The sequence below is a fragment of the Fukomys damarensis genome, unplaced genomic scaffold (assembly GCF_012274545.1).
Source record: "Fukomys damarensis isolate Sample0158 unplaced genomic scaffold, DMR_v1.0_HiC HiC_scaffold_12, whole genome shotgun sequence".
NCBI classification, from domain to species: domain Eukaryota; kingdom Metazoa; phylum Chordata; class Mammalia; order Rodentia; family Bathyergidae; genus Fukomys; species Fukomys damarensis.
The window spans coordinates 37,737,836-37,758,057 of record NW_022900924.1 but is presented as its reverse complement, the minus strand read 5'-3'; the positions used below and the strand labels follow the sequence as shown (position 1 = coordinate 37,758,057).

General features: G+C 37.6%; 2 long non-coding RNA genes across 3 annotated transcripts in view; one reads left to right on the top strand and one right to left on the bottom strand.

The window, feature by feature from the left end:
- The window catches only part of LOC104867881, a 587,910-nt gene that overhangs the window by 536,679 nt on the left and 31,009 nt on the right, over window positions 1-20,222 (bottom strand). The gene's annotated exons all lie outside the window — the stretch shown is intronic.
- On the top strand, window positions 1,246-4,691 carry LOC104867880. Its single transcript, XR_781882.1, has 3 exons — window positions 1,246-1,404; window positions 1,472-1,694; window positions 4,372-4,691. It is a non-coding gene; the product is annotated as an uncharacterized LOC104867880 (long non-coding RNA).

Below are 20,222 nucleotides of genomic sequence, written 5' to 3'. Positions count from 1 at the left end.
TTTTTGTGTATTTTTTTTTTTTTTTTTTTTTTTTTTTTGTACCAGGGATTGAACTCTGGTCCTTGTGCTTGTAAGGCAGGCGGTGGAACCACTGAGCTAAATCCCCAGCATTCTGTGTCAATTTTAAAGGACTATCAGAAGCTACTTTCCCATCACTGCATGGGGCTACATCAACTTTCTTGCCATACTGGCATACGAAATCAGCTCTTGAAGGAAGAATAAAGTCACACATGCTGTGGCTTTGGCTCCTTTGAGAACTTCTGCAGCATGGCCATCTTTCCTTCCTCCGATGCTAGGTGTTTTGGAGAGCTCTTTGTGAACAAGTGACCAAGGAAAGACCTGGCTTATGGAAAGCTTTTCTCAATAGCCAGGCAAATTAGAAATAAACCATTATAACCATACTCACAGCTATGCCAAACAAGCAAATGAAAAATATCACAGAAAGAATTTCTTCTCATTGGACAGAACCTGAAGCAATATAGCTCATCGTTTACTCTGGCTGGATTGAGAGATGGTCTGGGATATAAATGGGCCTACATTGCTTCATGGGTAATGGCTAATCGTTTGGCTGGACAATCACGGATTTGGAAAGAAGAGATTAGAAGACTGTCTACAAAGCAGTGTATAAACAGACCTCTTAGCTCTACACAGAGCATGAGAGTGTTTATGATGGGAATGTGCACAAAGGCATCTGCGTCACACAAAACTCTCAATAATCACATAGAAAAGACAGCCTATTAGATGGGTGTCTGCCGGCTTCTTTCCCCAAATACCCAAGTATGTGCTCAATAGCTTCATAAGCAAAATACCATGACAGCAAGAATGAAGGGCCAGCCTCAAAAACTTTCTGTGATCTGTTCATCATCACTACTGAGTGCTCAAGCCAAGAACAGGAGAGTTCAACCCTGGGCTCCTAAGATGTCATCATTTGGTGGGAAGGGGAATAATCCAGCCATCAGCTATGCTGAATCCTTAATCCAAGAGGAGCTGCAATTGTCCTCAGTGGAATTGACACTTAATTCTAGGTATTGCTTTGTCTTCTCTGCTTGCAATAATTATCTGCCAACACATCCTCTCTGTGGATTTATGGACTGCCTTATTTACTTTCATAGTGTCTCACAGAAACTCACTCCACAGTAAATATGTGTGCATACACACACAAACACCCAAACATATGTAATAATGGGCTTGAGCTCATGGAGCTCACTGGTCTTCCCACAAATACTTAGACGCACTTGAGCGAAAGGCAGAATGGCCACCTAACAATTCGGCTATAGTTCTTATTGACAGAACATCCTGTGAAGTGGAAGCGATATCCGACAAGACGCAGTGTATCCTCCAAGCCAATGGTCAATATACAGTGATTTTTAACCATAGCCGGAATCTGTAGCTCTGAACAAAGAGGTAAAAATGAAAGAATTCCTTTTGCTATTCATCCTAAGAACCCCACTTATAAAATGTATGCTTTTAGTTCTCACAGCTCTGTTCTCCACTCATAAGAGAACTTACTTCTTCAAGAAAGAATTACTCTACCAGGGAAATAACAATTGTTCCATTCAGTTGGAAGCTGACGTTCCCGTCTGACCATGGGTTCCTCGTGTCACTGACCAAGAGTCAAAGGAAAGTTCAATGAGCTGGCTGGTGTAATGGATCCTGTTTACTGTATTGGTAGCTGCATGATGCTGGCATGGCAGGTGAGATCTAGAGCTGTAAGGTCTTTCCAACCTATCGACTTGTAATTTATTATGACAGGATGGCAAAAGAACTCAGATCATTCAAGAATGAATCTATAAGTCACCTTACCAGATAAGGCAAATTGACTATCTGGCTGAAGGCAAAGAGAATGTTAAATATATGGTAGTAAAAAGCATTTATAAATTTCTCCCATCCAGGCCCGACCTTGCTTAGCTTCTGAGATCAGATGAGATCGGGTGCTTTCAGGGTGGTGTGGCCATAGACGACACTTATAAATATCAACTGTGGCTTTGTAACCAATCTCAGAAATAAAGCAGAAGATATGGATAGTTTCTTCCTCATTTGTTTCTTTCCAGTTCCTTCCCCTTAATTCTCTCATTTTATATAAGTAGTGTCAGTGATAAGTTTATATAATCATCTTTAAACAAATAACTGACATCGCTTAGAGAAGGAGATGAAGAAAATTAAAGAGATTTGTGTCTCCCTTTTAGGGTGAGAAAGCAGAGGCATATTTTCACAGGAGAAACTGCAACTTGCTAGAGAGAAGCAGGCAGCTGTTATTACTGTTTTAGTAGAGAAGTTTTCAAGTGGGTAGGAGAGAGTCCTGGGGTGCCTGTTAGCTATGGGGTTGGGTAGATGGTAATACCTATAGTCTCTTGGCCCTAGACCCCTAGACTCCCCTTCTCTGTGATGTCAGCTGGGATGTAATAATCACATCTCTAAGACTCTTTGTTCAGCCCATTCTAGTTAGATTCTGCCAGTAAGAGGGGATTCTGAAGATGGGGGCGGCTAAGGGAGAGGAGGGAGGGGAGAGAGATTTGTTTCCTGTCTTCACTCTCAGCATCTCTCCAGCACAGGGACAGCAACAGGGACTCACATCTTCGAGCATCCCAAGGATGTGGAATCCCCTCTGGGGTTTGGACACCAGCCATGCAGTGCTCTCTTGCCCTCTTGGAAGCCCCAGCATAGCTGTGAGCATGCCCTTGAGTTTTCAGCCAGCTGAGCTGTGATCTCAGTCTGCCTCAGCTGCATGACAGTGGCCTCTCCCCAGTCCCCTCAAGGGCAGCTCCTTATTTGTGACCGTAGGTCCTGATGTCTCTGCCTTAGCCCTAAGCAGTGGTAACTACTTTTGATTTAACCATCTCTGGATCAGCTCATTAACTTTCCTTAATCTCCAGGATACTAATGCCTCGTATTCAACACTTGTGTTTAATATACCTAGTATGGATTCTCCTTTCCTGAATGGATTCTGGCAGACACCAACACATATTTTTAGAGTTCATAATAAAAACTAGAAAGCGTGCATATAGCCAAAATAAAAATATTCAGTATTTATGAGCATTTTTCATTCTTTTGAGTTTTAAAGAATTACACATCCTGTAGAATGCAACCTCTTTCTATTGCTGGACAGTGTTAAAAACTCGATTTCCCTTGGGGAAGCCAGTAACTATGTCAGTGTACTGAGTGGCATTTTGCCCTGCTTCTAGTCTTATTTCAAACACAGAAACAGGATGTGCTTCCCTTCCTAGAGTGCTGGAAGCAGAGATTCAAATAATTATTTAGATGTGAATGTGGGATTGTCAAAACAACGACTTTTCAAACACTGCAGACTCAGCTTTTACTGGGCACCCAGGAAGCTTTCCACATCTCTTCCTATGGTGCAAAACGAGAGCAAACCCTTTCCTGTCTTTTGGTAGAAAGGTTAAGTGGGCCAGTCTTTAGACTGACACATGAACTTCTTAGTCGCACCAGCTGTTGTGATGAGAACATGACCAGTGCATCAGTGCTACCTGGACAAAACTTTAAAGCATTGGCTTCTCAGAAAAATATGCTTCCACGGAATGTGACAACAGCAACATGCTTCCTAAAAAGCTCTGTACAGTTTGAGTAGTTTCAAAATGAGACAGCAAAAACAATAGTCTTGTGTTCCTCTTTTGCTTCCCATTTTATATTTGTGTCCCTTTCTCTGTGTCCCTGGCCCTCCAATTAGTATATGTATATAAGGACAGTTTGTGTTAGGTAGTTTGCGTTTGAGTGCATATTTGTAAGCTGAGGTGAGAGAAAGCATCTAAAATAAAGTGAGGGATCCCACAACCATGGGTACTGGAATTCATATTGTGAATAAACAAGCAACAGTCAATATTTCAGAAATGTGCTCCATTTATGCAATTCATCCCACAGAGGTAAAGTTTATATTGTGCCTGCGAGACCAGGGACTTGTTTTTTGTGTTATCCCTGCTTTTGTAACAAGCCCATTCGAGACAATGTGATCTTTCACACTGCTGTGAAGGGCCTTCACTCCATATATTTCCAATGGGTTATTATTTTAAAGAAGCTCTTGACTTTAAAAGAGGCCACCTCTAACTTGAGGTATGTTACCAATCATACTAGATTTAGTAATTGTCTGGCTACCAGAAGAAGCATGAAGAGGAGAAAACATCCAACCATTTAAAATATTTTCAGGAGCAAAAGGAACCCAAAACATTATGTTGAATGTGACCTGATGCTTGTTGTTACAGTCACTTTGTCCTCTGCTCTGCAGACAGTAGAGGAGAGAGAGTAGTTTTTGGTTGTGGAAATAACAAAGGAATATTTAAAAAGGGTTCTGTTGTTTCCTAGGGGATGAGCATTCCTGAGGTTACTTTTTCAAGGTGTTTTTCTTTTCTCAAACTACAGGGAGAGCATAAATTGCTCCACTGACAATAAAAGTGAGGACTAAAGATTTGAGAGGACTAAGAAAAATCACTGGAAATCAGAAGAAATACCACCTCCTTCAAGAAGGGTTCATTCCTCCTCCTTCTTTTGGACATCACAGTTTAGTTATTTGTTTAGACTCTACCTCTTCATTAGAAGGCAAGAAACATGTCTTATTCAGCTTGGTATATGCCCAGTTTAGCCTGTATTCAGCACAAGAAGATTCCATGTTTATCAAGTAATGATTGAATAAAAGAAGGGATGCTTGGAAACTAGATTTTAAAGCTCAGTAATGAATCTGCTTGGGTATTGAGGATAAAATTGATGGCAGAGGTTGGATCAAAATATTCTTAAAAGCACATTACTTAAAATACCAGGATTTCTGCAACAAGGCAAGGAATGATAAAGAATATGGAGGCCAAGTATAGATCAAGAATATGTGAATGAAGGGAAATAGGAATGGGAATGGGAAGGGCTTCCCACTGACTTTATTTGCCCCACACCCCGCCCTGAAAGCCACCTCACAACACCTTTGATTCATCAACTGCTGAAATAACCCAAATGCAAGATTGCACACACACACACACACACACACACACACACGTATGCACACTTGCACACACATATTTCTGTGGAATTTAATGTTTTTCCTATCAAGGAATCAGCTTTCCAGCCATGAGAACTATTTCTCAAATTATCTACCAGCAAAGGTAAAACAAAACAAAACAAAAATCTCCAAGCAGCAGTGAGGAAAAAAATATGGTGGATTGTTGAATTCCCGACATAACCAGTTTAAAATTTTCAACTGTTTGTTACCTAGGAAAAGAAATGCTCCTTTATTTTCCTGGCTTTGGTGAGTTCTAACACAGTCAGGAGACTGCCTGCAGAGTCTCTTCAGACTAACTATGTGCTGAGATGCAGACCCCAGTAACTAGCAGGAAACTGAACTGCTGCCTGCGTACTCAAGATCATGCCAAGCCACACACCCTTCTCAGTCATTCTCTGCTTCAGATCGTATTCTTGGCAGTTTCTCCCAGAGGAGCTGGAATTCTGTGCCTATCTCGAATAGGAGATGAGACCTTCTGAGATGATAAAAAGGTTGCCTAATTGCAAATCTCTTTGTCTCTTCTTTAATCCCACTACTGATTCCTGTCAAAATAATGCAAGAAAGAAAGAGAACTAGCTCATCTGTGGACTACAGATTTTTAAAAGTCTAAGTCAAATCAAGCCCCTCAGATTAGAAGGGGACTTTTTCATGGCTGGATCAGACTGTAACACCTGAAGCCACCAATCAACAGACACAGGAATTTTATGTGCCGCCTCACGTGGTACAAAATAAACGATACGATATAGCGCCTTCTATGAAACAATCTTGTCTAAAACTAAACATCAGTTTAATCAAAGCCTGAGGTCTAACTATAAATGAATAAGAGATGGAAGGGAAAGAAGACTTTGTCTACATTACAGCCACAAAGACATAAGCAGTAAAAACCTGAATGCAGAACATACAACGAACAAAACCATTTATTCAACAAGCATGAAAAAATAAGAAGAGATCAACTATAGATCTAGAGATTTCTTCAAACAAATCAACAACTCATAAAACAAAAGAAAATATTTGCAGTAATTGAAAACACTGAACTTAGGTTATTAGATGCATCTATGATATTAATATTAAGTGGTACTTTTGGTAGGTATGATCATGGCATTGTGCCCATGTTTTAAACGTCCTGATCTTATGGATAAAATGAGAAATTATCTAGATGAAATAAGAAGGGAGAAATTACTAGATTTGATATAAAGTACATGAGCTATGTTATCTCTCTGTATTATATTCTGGAGCATGCTTTAAAATTTTCAAGATTAAACAAAATAAAAACAAATACCATGACCAAATAAGAGGGTCTCCAGAAATGCAAAAATTACTTCACATTAGAAATATTTCACCATGAGAAAAGGTTAAAGGAGAAAACTATTTGATCAATAAATGTTAAAAGGGCCTTGAATATGCAGTAGTCGTAAATTTAATAACAACAAAAAATCTGAAACAACAGAGGATTTGTTAATGTATTAGGGTACCATTATTGTATAAATGCTATGTATTTATTTAAAATAATGTTGTAGAAGACTAGCAAGAAACATAAAAACATGTTCATAAGGTAGTAAATGAAAAAATGTTTACCCAAGAGTGAGGTAGTATATTTCACTTTATATTTATCTACCAAAATATTAACAGTGGTTAGATGTGGGGTTTGGTTTGGGTTGGTTTGTAATTTTTATTTTCTTTTTTCCCCCCATTAAGGTTATTGGTACATTTAAAGCAAACAATACAGTTATATTTATCATTGGGATCTTGTACCTTTACATGATGTCTTGGTTCTCATTTTTTCACCATATCCCTGCCCTCCCTTCACCCCCTTCACCCTTCCCTATTTACAAAGACTTTGTTTGCATTTCTTCCTTTTTGCGTATTTTTTCTTTTCCCTTATGTCCTTTCCCCTCCACTTTCCACTTCCCCTTTCGCCATTTACTTCCTATGTCACACTCTCAATGATACCATTTGAACCTTATTTACACTTTTAGTTTTTCATACCAGACAAATATAATTTTTATTTTCTTCTTTGCACTTAGCTATATTTTCCAAAATGTCTACAGAACCAGGCGTGGTGGCTCACACCTGTAATTCCAGTTCTCAGGAGGCAGAGGCAAAAGGACTGCCACAAGTTAGAGGCCAGCCTGGGGTGTATAGTGAGTTCAAAGCCAACCTGAACTACACAGCAAGAGAAGACACGGTCTCAAAACAAACAAACAAACAAAATGTCTACGGAGGACACCTTATATTTTTAACCCAGAGAAAGCATATAATATTAAACTTCTAAATTTCATACTCTTCTGGTCATTTTTTTCTGTAACAAATATATCTGAATGAACTCTTATTTTATCAACACTTCTGCATTTTTCCCAAAAGACTATCTCAAGACTTGTCAAAAATGCCTTTTTGGAATTATGATATATAGTGTTTATAGTATTGTTGATGTAATGATGTGATCATAATAAAAATCAGTGGTTCTGTGGGGAAAAAAATCCATATTTAATGCCTCTAGCCACTTTGAGATGACAGAACTGTATCAACTGTATTTTTAAATATTTCCTATTTTATAACGATGTATATGGCACAGAGGCTGAGAAATACAAAACAGAATCAGTTTTTATACAGCAGAGTATTCTGGTATTTGTTCTTTTTTCCTTTTATAATGATGTTATAAAGGACAAGAAATTAACTAATGCATTTTAGAATGATTTGTACCCTAAGTAAATTAAATTATTAAAGTTCCAGTGAAAAGGGTAGTTTCAGATACTACTTTGCTATAAGCACTTGAAAAATAAATCCAATCAAATAATAAATGATCATTAAATGATAATCAAATAATAAATGAATCATTAGGAAAAGAATTAAGCTTTACTGTGAACTGTGTTGCTAAAAATCTAATTATTTTATGTCCTATGTACTGGTAGTTCTAAAGTACTGGGAAAACAAACAAATAAAAAATGAGTAGACGAAATAGAAGTCAACATTCCTCTAAATTCCATGTTTTCCAAAACCTCATCCCTGAGCCTGAAAGTGCAGTTCTATTTGTAAGTCAGATGAAGCTTTTCCTCTGAGTGAACTTGGCTTATTTTCAGTCTAATTATTAAATTTGCATGATTGATATAAACTTACTTTAGGCATTCCCTAAAAGAAGTAAAAGTTTTACAATAAAGGCTTAAAAATAGGCTTCAGAACTACGTTATTGAACTAAAGGAGCAATTACAAGCTGCTGTTCTCATTCAGTGACTACAACTGCCCATTTAGCACAAAGAATATTTTGACTTCGCAGGGAGCTTGGTCATTTGGACTACATGTTGAATGAAATGTAGGAATATAATTTAGTATCAATAATCAACTTTCTCCGATATTTATTCTTTTACATCTCTGAAATTATCAGTCTTAAAAATACTCCTTTTCCACATGACTAGGGTAGACTTGATGGGAGTGGATCCTTGATACTGTGGCTTGGTGGCTGTATGATTCTATGTTCTGCATTTTCCTTCCAGTAATAAAATATACTGATCCAAGATCTCATGTAATCAAAATTAAATATATCTGATCTCTACATAAACTGTTGAATAGTAGCTACATTAAATGAGCAAGTTTCGCCCTGTTTTCTCACCTTTTTGACACAAGTTCCAAACCACTGACCAGAAAAACACATAATATTGAAAGTAAAAATTTGTAATATTGAAAGTTTCAACTTGAGCTAAGTTTTGACTAATATCATAAGACTTAAATAATACCATAATTTGATTCCAGTGATTTAAGAGCTATGTAAGATATAAAAGACCTTAACAAGCTACCATTTTTTAAATAGTCTTATAAAATATCTATGTTGATGCAATTTTAGAAACTGGAAGAAATGGAGAACATTTAGCTTACTTTTTTTTTTTTTTGCTACAGGAAATCAAACTCCAGTTCTTGTGCTTGGGAATTAGGCAGTGGAACCACTGAGTTAAATCTCCTGCCCCATTACTCTTTTTATTATAATAAGTTTTAAGGCAGAATTGGAGACACTATATGGCACACTATTATAAGGCATTAGTTTTTACAATTAAAATGTATTGTTTCCTATCAGTCTAAAATTATTAGAAAAGAGAAAATGAACACATACACACACACACACACACACACACACACACACACACACACACTGCATTGGGAAGCCCAGTGATAACGGCCATAAATTATTTTACAGTAGAATGATTGTTTCCAATATAAATGTATTTATATTTAAATTATTTACAAAACTTGAGGAAAATAGTTCCTTCCCACTGGGCACTGTCCTTTTTAGGAGGATTTTCTAGAATCTATATCTCCAATCTCTATGTTCCAGGTCCATATTTCTACCTGCCTCTTGGTCATCAACACCTGGATCTGCAGGCCATGCCACAAACCTGGAACTCATTTATTTACCCAACCCACCTCTTCCCCAAGGACTCCAAATCTCAGAAAATGTACTGCCTCTACAGTTATGTAGTTGTGGGGCTGGAAATTTTAACTCATAGCCCATGCTTAATTGAACACCAAATCCCACAGAGCCTCTGAAACATCCCTCAAATTTATATACCCTACTATATTACTGATGGCTTTGTCCTACTCAGGTCATTCTTTCCTCTCAAGAATAATATTTTAAAATACTCTGAATGAAGCTGTGTTTCTGATCTACATAAAACAGGAGTAATTGAATTTATATTTCCTCCTAAAACAAATAAAAAACTGAACAAATATCTGAAACAATGGTTCTTAAAGCCTGAACACTGAACAACAAAGGATCTCAAGTGATCCTTGAGAGATGGTGTTATAGTTATTATCTAAAATGTTTATTCCAAGGAGTATTGTGTTGAAGGCTTGCAGCTGGGCTTTTGAAGTGCTTGGATCATGAGGGCTCTAACTTGATCAATGGGTTAATCCATTGATGAGATTATCATTTGATGGCATTGATGGGAGGTAATGGAAACAGGAAGTGGGGCCTGGTGGAAGGGAGTGATCATGTGGGTAGGACCTTGGAGACTATATATCCAGTCCCCAGCCCTTTCCTCTCTGGCTCTTTGCTTTCTCTCTGCTTCTTGCCTGTCATGAGGTGAGCAGCTTTCCTCTTTCATGACTTTCTACCAGGCTCTTCTTGGCACAGGCCTCAAAGCAACAAAACTAGTGACCATGGACAGAAACCTCTGAAACAGTGACTCAAAATAAACTTTTCATCCTTTTAGTTCATGTATGTGTTAAGAATATGCAAAATATCGATTGTTAAAATCAGAATTTTAAAAAGTGAAATAAAAACATCAGAAAAGCACAATGTATATATTTTAGCAAATATAAGTAAAAATAAAAATTTTCCCCTAGATGAAAAGCAATAGTGGATATTTGGTATGATATTTCCACTTATATTTGCTAGTATGCATTTTTACACAACATATATTGGTCCTTTTTGAGCTCATGATACATGAAGACAACCCAGAGAACAAACCAGATATGCTGTCTGAAATAAACACAATTTATTAGTTTCAGTGAATAAAAACATCACAGCCTGCATATGCCACCAAACCAGCAGAAGCCTTACAGAATATGTATGAACCTGATGCTCCAGAAAAGGCATCTTTCTCCCTTTTTCACTTTTTGTGTCGTAATTGTCCAAAAATGGTGTCATAAATTCTGTGGTAGTAGTCTTGCTTCTAATATACTGAAATCTAATGCCTCTGATACGAAACAATTATGCTAATAAGTAGTAAAGATTCCAGACCTATAAGAGACATACTTCCAAATAATATGATGAATTTATTTCAAAGTAACATGAGTCCTAGAAACAAACTCAGCCAATATATCCCACAGAATTTGGCTATTAATTTGAGCAAATAGTTCCCTCAACTATAGCAGGGGGAACAGTGTTGATAGGTTATATGTTTTAACATGTGTAAGAGTGTGATATCTAGTTCTGGATATCAACTACTTTTTAAAAATATATTTGAGAGCCAGAAATTTAGCTGAGTGGTGCCATGCCTGCCTGGCAAGTGCAAGTCTTGAGTTTGATACCTGGTACCAAAAATTTAATTAATTAATTTTAAAAACTATTTGAAAAAGAAGTATAAAAATTCAGTAAAGCTGTAGGTTGAAGAAATAAAATTGTAGTTTTCAAAATAAAACTCATAAGCAAATCATTTTGTTTGAATGCTTCAGGTTTAGTAATATTATAAACGTTTAGTATTACATTGAAGACCTGTGGTCAATGCTTTCATAATCTCTTCTCTCTCGAGTCAGTAGAGAATATATTTTTTATGCCTATATTTTGAAAGAAACCTTGGTCAAAATTAAAAACAACAGCGCAAATGTCTTGATATCCAAATGAAACTATAAAATATTAAAATATGATTAATACTATTAACTATCCTGTAAAGCAGGAAATGTTTGGATAGTTTACTAGTATTTAAAACAACCTATATCTGTGAGAGAAATGTGGTCTCTAGTCTTCAGGGGTGTAAGTGGGTAAAGCACTGAAAATGAGAGACGCAATATAAAATAAGCTAAAAATATTTGTCAAACTAGGCACACTACCTGTCCATATCAGAAAAGGGACAGTACAAATATGAATGCCTAGAAAATCTCCCTAGCTTACTCAGTTAGTTAAACCCCTTTCCAAAGAAAGGTTTCTCTCTACAAATGAAGATTCAATAGTAATAGCAATAATGACAATAAAATGGCTAACTTACATTGAATATCATCTTGCTATTTACACAGTCCTTTTATTTAATTATCTAATTTGAGCCTTATAGTGGCTCTAGGATGTGCTTATGGTGGATACTCTCAGACCACCCCACAGATGAGGAAAATGAAGGTCAAAAAAGGGAATGGCTTTCTCCAGTTTCATTTGTCTACACTACCTTTGGTGGCTAGAATAAGATTATCTGATGGTCAGTCCTATTCTTTCCTTTGTACACTACTTTATGATAAAAGGAAGCATAACAAGGTGGTTCTCCTTAAATTTAAAAAAAGAAACCATTTTGACTTAAATGCAAGTCAATTTCTTTATTTCATTTCCTCTCATATGATTCCAATTTCTGGGTAAAGCCTGTGAAAACGTGAAAAGAAATGAAATAATGAATTTTCTCTCCCCCAACACATGAAATTTGAGCAAAATACAGACTTAAGACACCCTTAAGCATAGATTCACCAAAGACAGCCACACAAAGAAAGGATGTAACCTAATGCCATATTTTAAAAATTAATGCTTAGGAAAAGAAAGAAAATATTCTAAGAAAAGCAGGGAGGTTTAACTAAGCTATTCACCATAAGCTTGAGGCCCAAAAGTCATAGCAGCTTCAAAAGATAAAAGAAGAAAAGATACCAAGGCTCAAATCATTGCTCAAAGAAGAAATCAAACAAAACACAATGGGTATTAAATCCAGAGTCAAGCTTAGACAAAATTGACCAAGCAGAAAGAAGAAGATGAAGATAAATGTCATGGAATCTCTGAAAACTTACTACAGAAAAAAGAGAGGAAGAAGTGAGGGAGAAGAAAGGAGGGAAGGAGAGAGGAAGTAATCAATAAACTAGAAGATGACAAGAAAAAATAGAGTCAAGTGAATGTAAAATTTAAAGAAACAGTATAAATTCAATTAGGATAATATTGATAAATGGAGAAAAATTAAAATTTCAACAGTGGTCATGGAAATATCTATGCCAGAGAAAGTACAAATGAAACAGAAACTGTAGTGAAGGATATAACTGCAGGAAAACCTTCACACCCAATCCCAAATGAAGAAAAAAACTGGGTACACAAATCAGTCCCAAGAAAATTTTATCCAGAAGGCTCAAGACAGACACTACCTTGATTAGTCACTGAACATCAAGGACAAAGCAAGTGTCCTTTAGACGTACCGGAGGTATATTACCTATTATGAAGGTTAATTTTATGCCTTGACAGGGCCAAATATTTTTCCAGATGTTTATCCGAAAGAGTATTTTTTTTAATGAGATTAACATTTAAACTGGTAAACTGAGTAAGCAGATTGCCCTCCCCAACATGGCCAAGTCTCATCCAGTTTACTGAATGCATAAAAAGAATAAAAAGGGCACAGTGAGTCATGATGGCACATGCCTGTGATCCCAGAACTCTGGGATGCTGAGGCAGGAAGACTGCAAGTTTGAGCCCGGCCTGGCAACGAGCAACTTAGCAATATTCTGTTTCAAAATAAAACATAAAAATGAGCCAGAGCCGGGGATTCAGCTCAGTGGCACTGCACCTGCCTCGCAAGTGAAGGGTCCTGAGTTCCATACCCCATACTGCAAAAAAAAAAAAAAAAATCCAGGGATATAGCTCAGCAAAAAGGCTCCCAGTACCACCCTCTGAAGAAAGGCTGTGTATGAACAGGCTGCTCCTACCTGATTGAACTGGAACACAGTCTATTTCAGCTTTCAGACTCAGGCTGGACACTGGCTGCTTTGGGCTTTCAAAACTGATTTTTGGTATGAACTGGTGCCATCTGCTCTCTTGATTCTCAGGCCTTCAGACTTGGGCTCAGCTGAAACTTAATAGGGTCTCCAGCTTGCCAACTGCAGATCTTACAACTTTTCAGACTTTGTAGTCACACGAGCCAGTTCCTTACAGTACATCATATGCACATAAACACACCACACACACAAATATCCCTATTGTTCTATTTCTCTGGAGAAACCTAACATACCTAAAAAAGTAAAAAGCAAAAAATCAAACTGACCTTATGTGTCTCCATAGCAACAGACAATGCCGGAGGATTAGAGAAATATCCACAAAATTTTAATGAAAAGAATCTGTGACTCAGGAGCATTCAGTCGTGACATCTTTCTAGTAAAAAGACAATGACAGGTATTTTCAAAAGTAAAAGAACTAGGGAATAGCACCAGTGTGCCATTCTCAAAAAATACCTGACAATGAAATCTAAGCAAATAAGAGAGAAATCAAAGTAAAGATTAGAGAAGCTCCAGCCCAAACACTAGTGGGAAAGAGTTCCACTTAAATTATACTAAAACAATGGAAATTATAACTACAGAATGTAAATGCTATAAATACGGACAAGTTGAGAACAATTAATCACCATATATGTGGCAATTTATCCATATTTATAACGTGTATGTTCTGTAGTTTAGTATCTCCCAAATACCCAAAAGCTTGGTACCAGCTTGGTGTTACTGGGAGATGGAGGAAACGTTAAGAGTGGGCCAGTGAAAGGTTTTCAGGTCATTGGAGGGTGCACCCTGGAAGGGGAGAGCAGGACCCCAGCCCTGTCACCTTTCTGTCTTTGGCTTCTTAGCAATGAGGCAGGGAACTGTACTATGTTACAGGCTTCACCTCATGTGCTTGCTGCCCCTCTAACATACAGAGACCTAAAAGCAAGGGCTCTACCTGATGATGGACTAGAGCCTCCAAAGCTATAAGCCAAAATCAACCTTTTCTCTTATTAAATTGCTATCTCAGGTATTTGGCATATAATTATACATATTTATGGAGTACAATGTGATATTTTGATACATGCATACATTGTATACATTATGTCACCTCAAGATAATTAGCACATCCACGACTTCAAGAGAAGAAATATTTTTTGGAAGTTCAACAATTTTTCCAGTTGTGTTTCACCTGATTTTACTTCTCTTGAATTCAATGATTTTTGTTAAATAATAGCATTTATATCACATGCCATTTTTATACGACATATTTGAGTGTAGGCATAGAAACATACAAGACCATCCTGTGATAACTCTAGAGATTGCTAGGTGGTAGCATTCTAAGTGAGTCATTCCTATTTTTCATTTTTACTTCCCTACATAATTTGGATTATTTTTTAAAGCAGTGAAGCTGCTTCTATTTCAAAAAAAATGCTAGAAGTTAATCTGTGAAAGTTGTAACATTAATTGAAATATGTTTATTCTCTTCTTGTTATTTTAAATAAATTTTCAATTTCTAAAACTATCAAGTTGCTCCCTAGCTATCTCTTTACTATTAAAATTTGACCCAGTGCCTACAAAGGGTGATTCAAAATTCTTTCATGCATGTTTCCTTGCACTCTCTGAATAGAGAGCTATAAAATCTTGAAGGTAGGAAAATAGACCTTCACACCCTCCCAACTTGAAACGTACATGACCAGAGGGCCTGCATTTTACCTCCATAGTAAATGAGTAAAAATGACTAGGCCATTGCCTTCAAAAAGACAGAATTGGGGCCTGGGACTTAGCTCAGTGGTTCCGCTGCCTGCCTTGCAAGCGCAAAGACCTAAGTTCAATCCCCAGTACCAAAAAAAAAAACAAAAAAAACAAAAAAAAAAAACAAAAAAAACAAAAAAAAAAAACAAAAAAAACAAAAAAAAAAAACAAAAAAAACAAAAAAAAAAAACAAAAAAAACAAAAAAAAAAAACAAAAAAAACAAAAAAAAAAAACAAAAAAAACAAAAAAAAAAAACAAAAAAAACAAAAAAAAAAAACAAAAAAAACAAAAAAAAAAAACAAAAAAAACAAAAAAAAAAAACAAAAAAAACAAAACAAAAAGACAGAATTGGTGCAGATGTGGATAGTGGAAGCAGTTAGACCTAGGTTTTAATAATGATTCCCATTTTCTAACTCTATGACCATGGCAAGTTTTGTTTTTTTTTTCAATTCTCAGAGGATAAGCTCACTGAACATTATTGAACTGTTATTTATGTAAATATGTAAATACATTGGCACAGATTTGCATAGGTCCTGAGTAAATGGTATCTATTATTATTTTGAAAATAATTACAGATGCTCCCTAACCTACAGTGGGGATCATAAATCCATCATAAGTTGAAAATATCATAAGTAAAAAGACATTTAAAAAGCCAGGAGTAGTGGCACATGCCTTTCATTCCAGCTGTGGGACGGTTAGGCAGGAGGATTGTAAGTTAAAGGTCAGCGTGGCGTATTTAATGAGTCATAAAATAAAAAGGGCTGAATGTGTAGCTCAGTGGTAGAATATTTACCATCATTTGTGAGGCTCTGGTGTTGAACCCCAGTACTGAAAAATAAATAAATTCACATCCACCCATTCATTCATTCATCTAACTGACAGAATATCACAGCTTCAAAACACAATACCCTGAAGAGTGCTGGTTGTTTACCCTTAGGGTCCCACAGCTGGTTGTGAGTTGTAAATTGGTGTTGTATCACAAGCCAGTGCTGTACTGTGTAATGCCAGAGCAGAAAAAAGATAAAAGGTTCAAAATTTGAAAAAGTTTCTACTGAATATGTATCATTTTTGCATCATTGTAAAGTTGAAAAACTAGAAATCAAACCGTGGTTGGTTCATGGCCTCTGTAATTATTCCTCTGTAATTAACTGGGAAGGAGAAACTTGGAGGAAGGGTCACTTTGGAGAACACTCCAGAAGGCTCTTCGAAGCCAGCTTCCCCCACTTGCATAACAGCTAAGTGTTTTGTGTCCACAGGAGAAATTGGAGAGCCCGTACCAGGGAAACAGAATGGCTGGTTCCAACAGGGACAAGCAGTACAAGTCACTCCTTCGTGCCATGTTATGTCCCACGCACAGCATGGCCCTTTCTGGACTTATGAGAAAGGTCTCTGCTTGTTACTTCATGGTATCAGCTTTATAGCATGTGTCCAGATTAATTTTTATGAGCCCTTAGGGTATATCATTTACCAAGCTGTAAAGTGCAATCAGGTTGTTTGATTGCCCAGAAATGAGGTTGTGAGATAGTGCTGAGCTTTCCTGGGTGAATGAGTGACCAAAATGAAAACCGCTCCCAGCCTTCTTTGAGCTGAGGCGCTCAAGGGCAGGACTCGGCTTCTAGCCCTGGCCGCAGACTGTGGCCCAGTCAGTCCTCAGAGCTGTGCACACTCCTAGTGCTCCTGGGGAGGGTGTTTACAGGGCACACACGGCTGTCCAAAGAGGAACAGTTCCTTAAGCAGAGTGCCTTCATCTTGGCTTTTGTGAGGGAAGAACAAACATGAGCTTTGTAGAGAATAAAGATAAGAAAATACCGTGCTTTGGCCACAGGTCCAAGTCCAACCTCATACTCAGAAAGCCCATTCTGAGAGACCAACACTGAGTTTGCTAGGCTAACGGTGCTCTCAGTGCTGGCCTGACCTTGGTAAGCCTGGGGAGCAAAAATTTCCTGCCTCAGGAGCCAAAGGTAGGGAGCCTAAAACTATCAGGTCCATAATTGTTGAGATCATTTTTCCCACTTCAAGTTGGATCTTTGTCTTCAATTATTTTGAGCGGATACAGGACCAGGATACAAATATATTGGTACAATTCTATTAAGTGTTCTGCAGAAATCTCAACTCCCAGTTCTGTATCAAAATCTCATTTGAGTTCCAACAGCTGGGAAATACTGCATGAGCATTTTCTTACATGTCTTCCACTGCACACATCTCCCCTGCAGTGGTGAACTCTCTTCAAAGGCACAGCTCCCACTTTATGTCTCTGTAAGCTGTACAGTGTCTGGCACTAAAAGAGTTTTAATGCATGCTCAGTGAAGAAAAGAATAAAGGAATTAACATGGAAATAATTACACCAACTTTCAAACTGAATTCCTAACTCCCAATCTTCCAAACCACACTATGTTATATTGTCAGCTTCTTCCTCTATAAATATTTTATTCACTCATTCAGAACTCACAGGCTTCTATTTGCTGATAACAGAGAAGGCCTAATTCTTTCACCTGACAATCAACGTCACACAAGTCTTTTGCAAGGCAGTATTGTCCATTCCCTCCTTGCTTCCCTGCAGGTCCCTACATGTTTCTCCTACATGGTGCCCTTTTCATGTGGAGACTCCTTTCACTCTATCCCTATAAATCCAAAGTTTGCATTGCTGGACTGGAAGACCTAGCTGGCAGAGACATTCAATCAATGATAAACAATCACTGATACTTGGAAAATTAATTTCTTCTTTTTTGTTAGACTCTGCAAATATAGGGCTACGTACAGTAATAGCCCTCCATGAAAGCTGTAACAGGGCAATCTCTGTATAATGTTTGATTATAGGAATAAGTTCTGAATTACGATTCTCCAGAGAAACAAGATTAGCAGGTTGGGAGGAGGGTGGAGAGAATGGGACAGGTAACTGCGACATGTAACTGGAGGGAACTAAAACATATAGAGCAGGCTGCCAGGCTAGAGAGCAAAGGAAACATCCAGGAGTTTGCAGATAGAACTCCTTCTTACTCAGTAGAGATCAGTTTTTATTCTATTAAGGTCTGAAATACACCCTTGATTCCAAGAATAGTATTAACTAAATGGAAATAAGAAAATTCAAACAGCGCAAGTCTCCAACTTCCTTAAAACACTTAGTGTGCTGTTATGGAGGCCTGATATACCCTATACCTGCTGGGAACCAACAATTGCTCCTTTGAATTCCTGCCTCCTGGAGGAGGGGTTGAGACATCTGCAGACAGATTTTCTGAGGGAGGTAACAGATGAGGCAGCTGGAGTGTAAAGTCCAGCCCAAACCCTCAGCCTTATCTCATCATCAATTTTCATACAAGGAAATAGCCTAGGCACCAGGATGCCTTCTTTTTCTTCAGGTCATGAGTTATTTCCTCATAGTTCTCATCTAACCACCCTCACCCTTAAAACAGAAGCTCAAGAGCAAAGCTCTGTGATGTAAAAGCAGTCTAGGCCTGAATAGACTTTGGTTTATGCTCTTTTGATTGTGAGCTGGGGATGATTTGGCCTCCATGAAAATAACGACCCATGGAGTTTCTAGTTATGCATGATTATTCTCTTGACACTTGGGTGCTCTGCTGACAGGCAGAGCATAATAGGTGTGCATAATATCCATACCCTAGTGCAGAATATGGAGTACACACCCACAGAATTATCTGTCTAGCAAAATTTTCCTATTTATTTCCTCCCACCCCAAATCACAATTCTCCACTCTCACCTCCATCTTTGCTACAGGAACCACCATACACAGGAAACTAGGCTCTGCTGCCTGGCAGCTGAGAGTTCAGCAGCAGAGCAGCACTGGACCTAAGCTGGACCCTAGCCCTTCTTTGCAGCGCATTCGTTTGGGAAGCAGGGAGAGCTAAAATAATCTCTGCAGTGGCTCCACAGTTGGGTGTAAACCTCAAGTGCTTCTAGTAAGCATGTCTTCTGTTAAATGACATGAGAGGCCAAAACCAACATTCAGAGAGCAACATGGGATTGAGAAGAATCCTTCCAACCTTCAAGTCCTTGGCTCTAAGAAATCATGACCCAGCTGCATCTCTGCTCTTCCTGTATCTTGGTTATTCAATGCTTCCTGGAATTGTATGAAAAACAAAATACTAGTATTTCTAGCATCCTTCCAATAAATTGTCCTGTTGCATAAATTAGTGTTGGGTTTCTAACATCCACTTTAAAAAATCCTAAAAATTATATAATGTGGCATTCTTCAGTGATGAGATTGTATCTCTATGACAAGATCGTGATTGCTACAATTAAGTGAGATAATTACCATAAAAGTGCTTTGTCATCTGTAAAACATAATTCATGCATGTGATTCTCCTGAAATCCTTAACCAGAAATAAAAGTTTTCACTTAAAGTGCAAAGGGTGTGTTGACGCTTTATAATTTTCTTACTTTTTCATATTTGTAATATGTTAGCATTTTCATGACTTTGGGGATTATACCATATGACTTCATCTTTAGACTAATGGAATCTTGAATATAAAAACAAGGTATGTCATATAAGCATAATAATAGCAGCAGTGTATTTTATTTCTTCACTACCTATAACACTTGTATTCTGTGAAATTTGTAAAGTTAGAAAAATATCCTAGGGCTATTTTTAATATTTTTAAGCCTCCAAAGATAACTGCACTGGTACCATGTACCTATTTAAACCAGTTAATTATAACACAGTACTTCTCTGCTTTGGGCTAGAATTAGATAAATTCAGTCTGGCAGCTAAGTAGCTCATGTTGCTCAAAAGTTCTGACTGGCTGTTGATAATAGCATACACATTCCTCAGAGAAAACTTTCCTGGACCAGTAAGTACCAGCCAGTAACCTCCACACTGAATAACCACCGCACAATGGACCTGCTGATGAGAGCAGATTGGCAGCCACAATTAAGGAACATGAGATAAAATGAAGAAACAACTAACAGGGTCCTGGACAATGAAAGGATTGGTAACATTTGATCCAAAATTATTATCTAGCATGAAAGTGCCCTAGGTATGTTTCCCCAAACACTAATTCTGAGGTAAAGTTACCAAAAGAAGAGTTACCAAAAAAAAAAAAAAAAGCC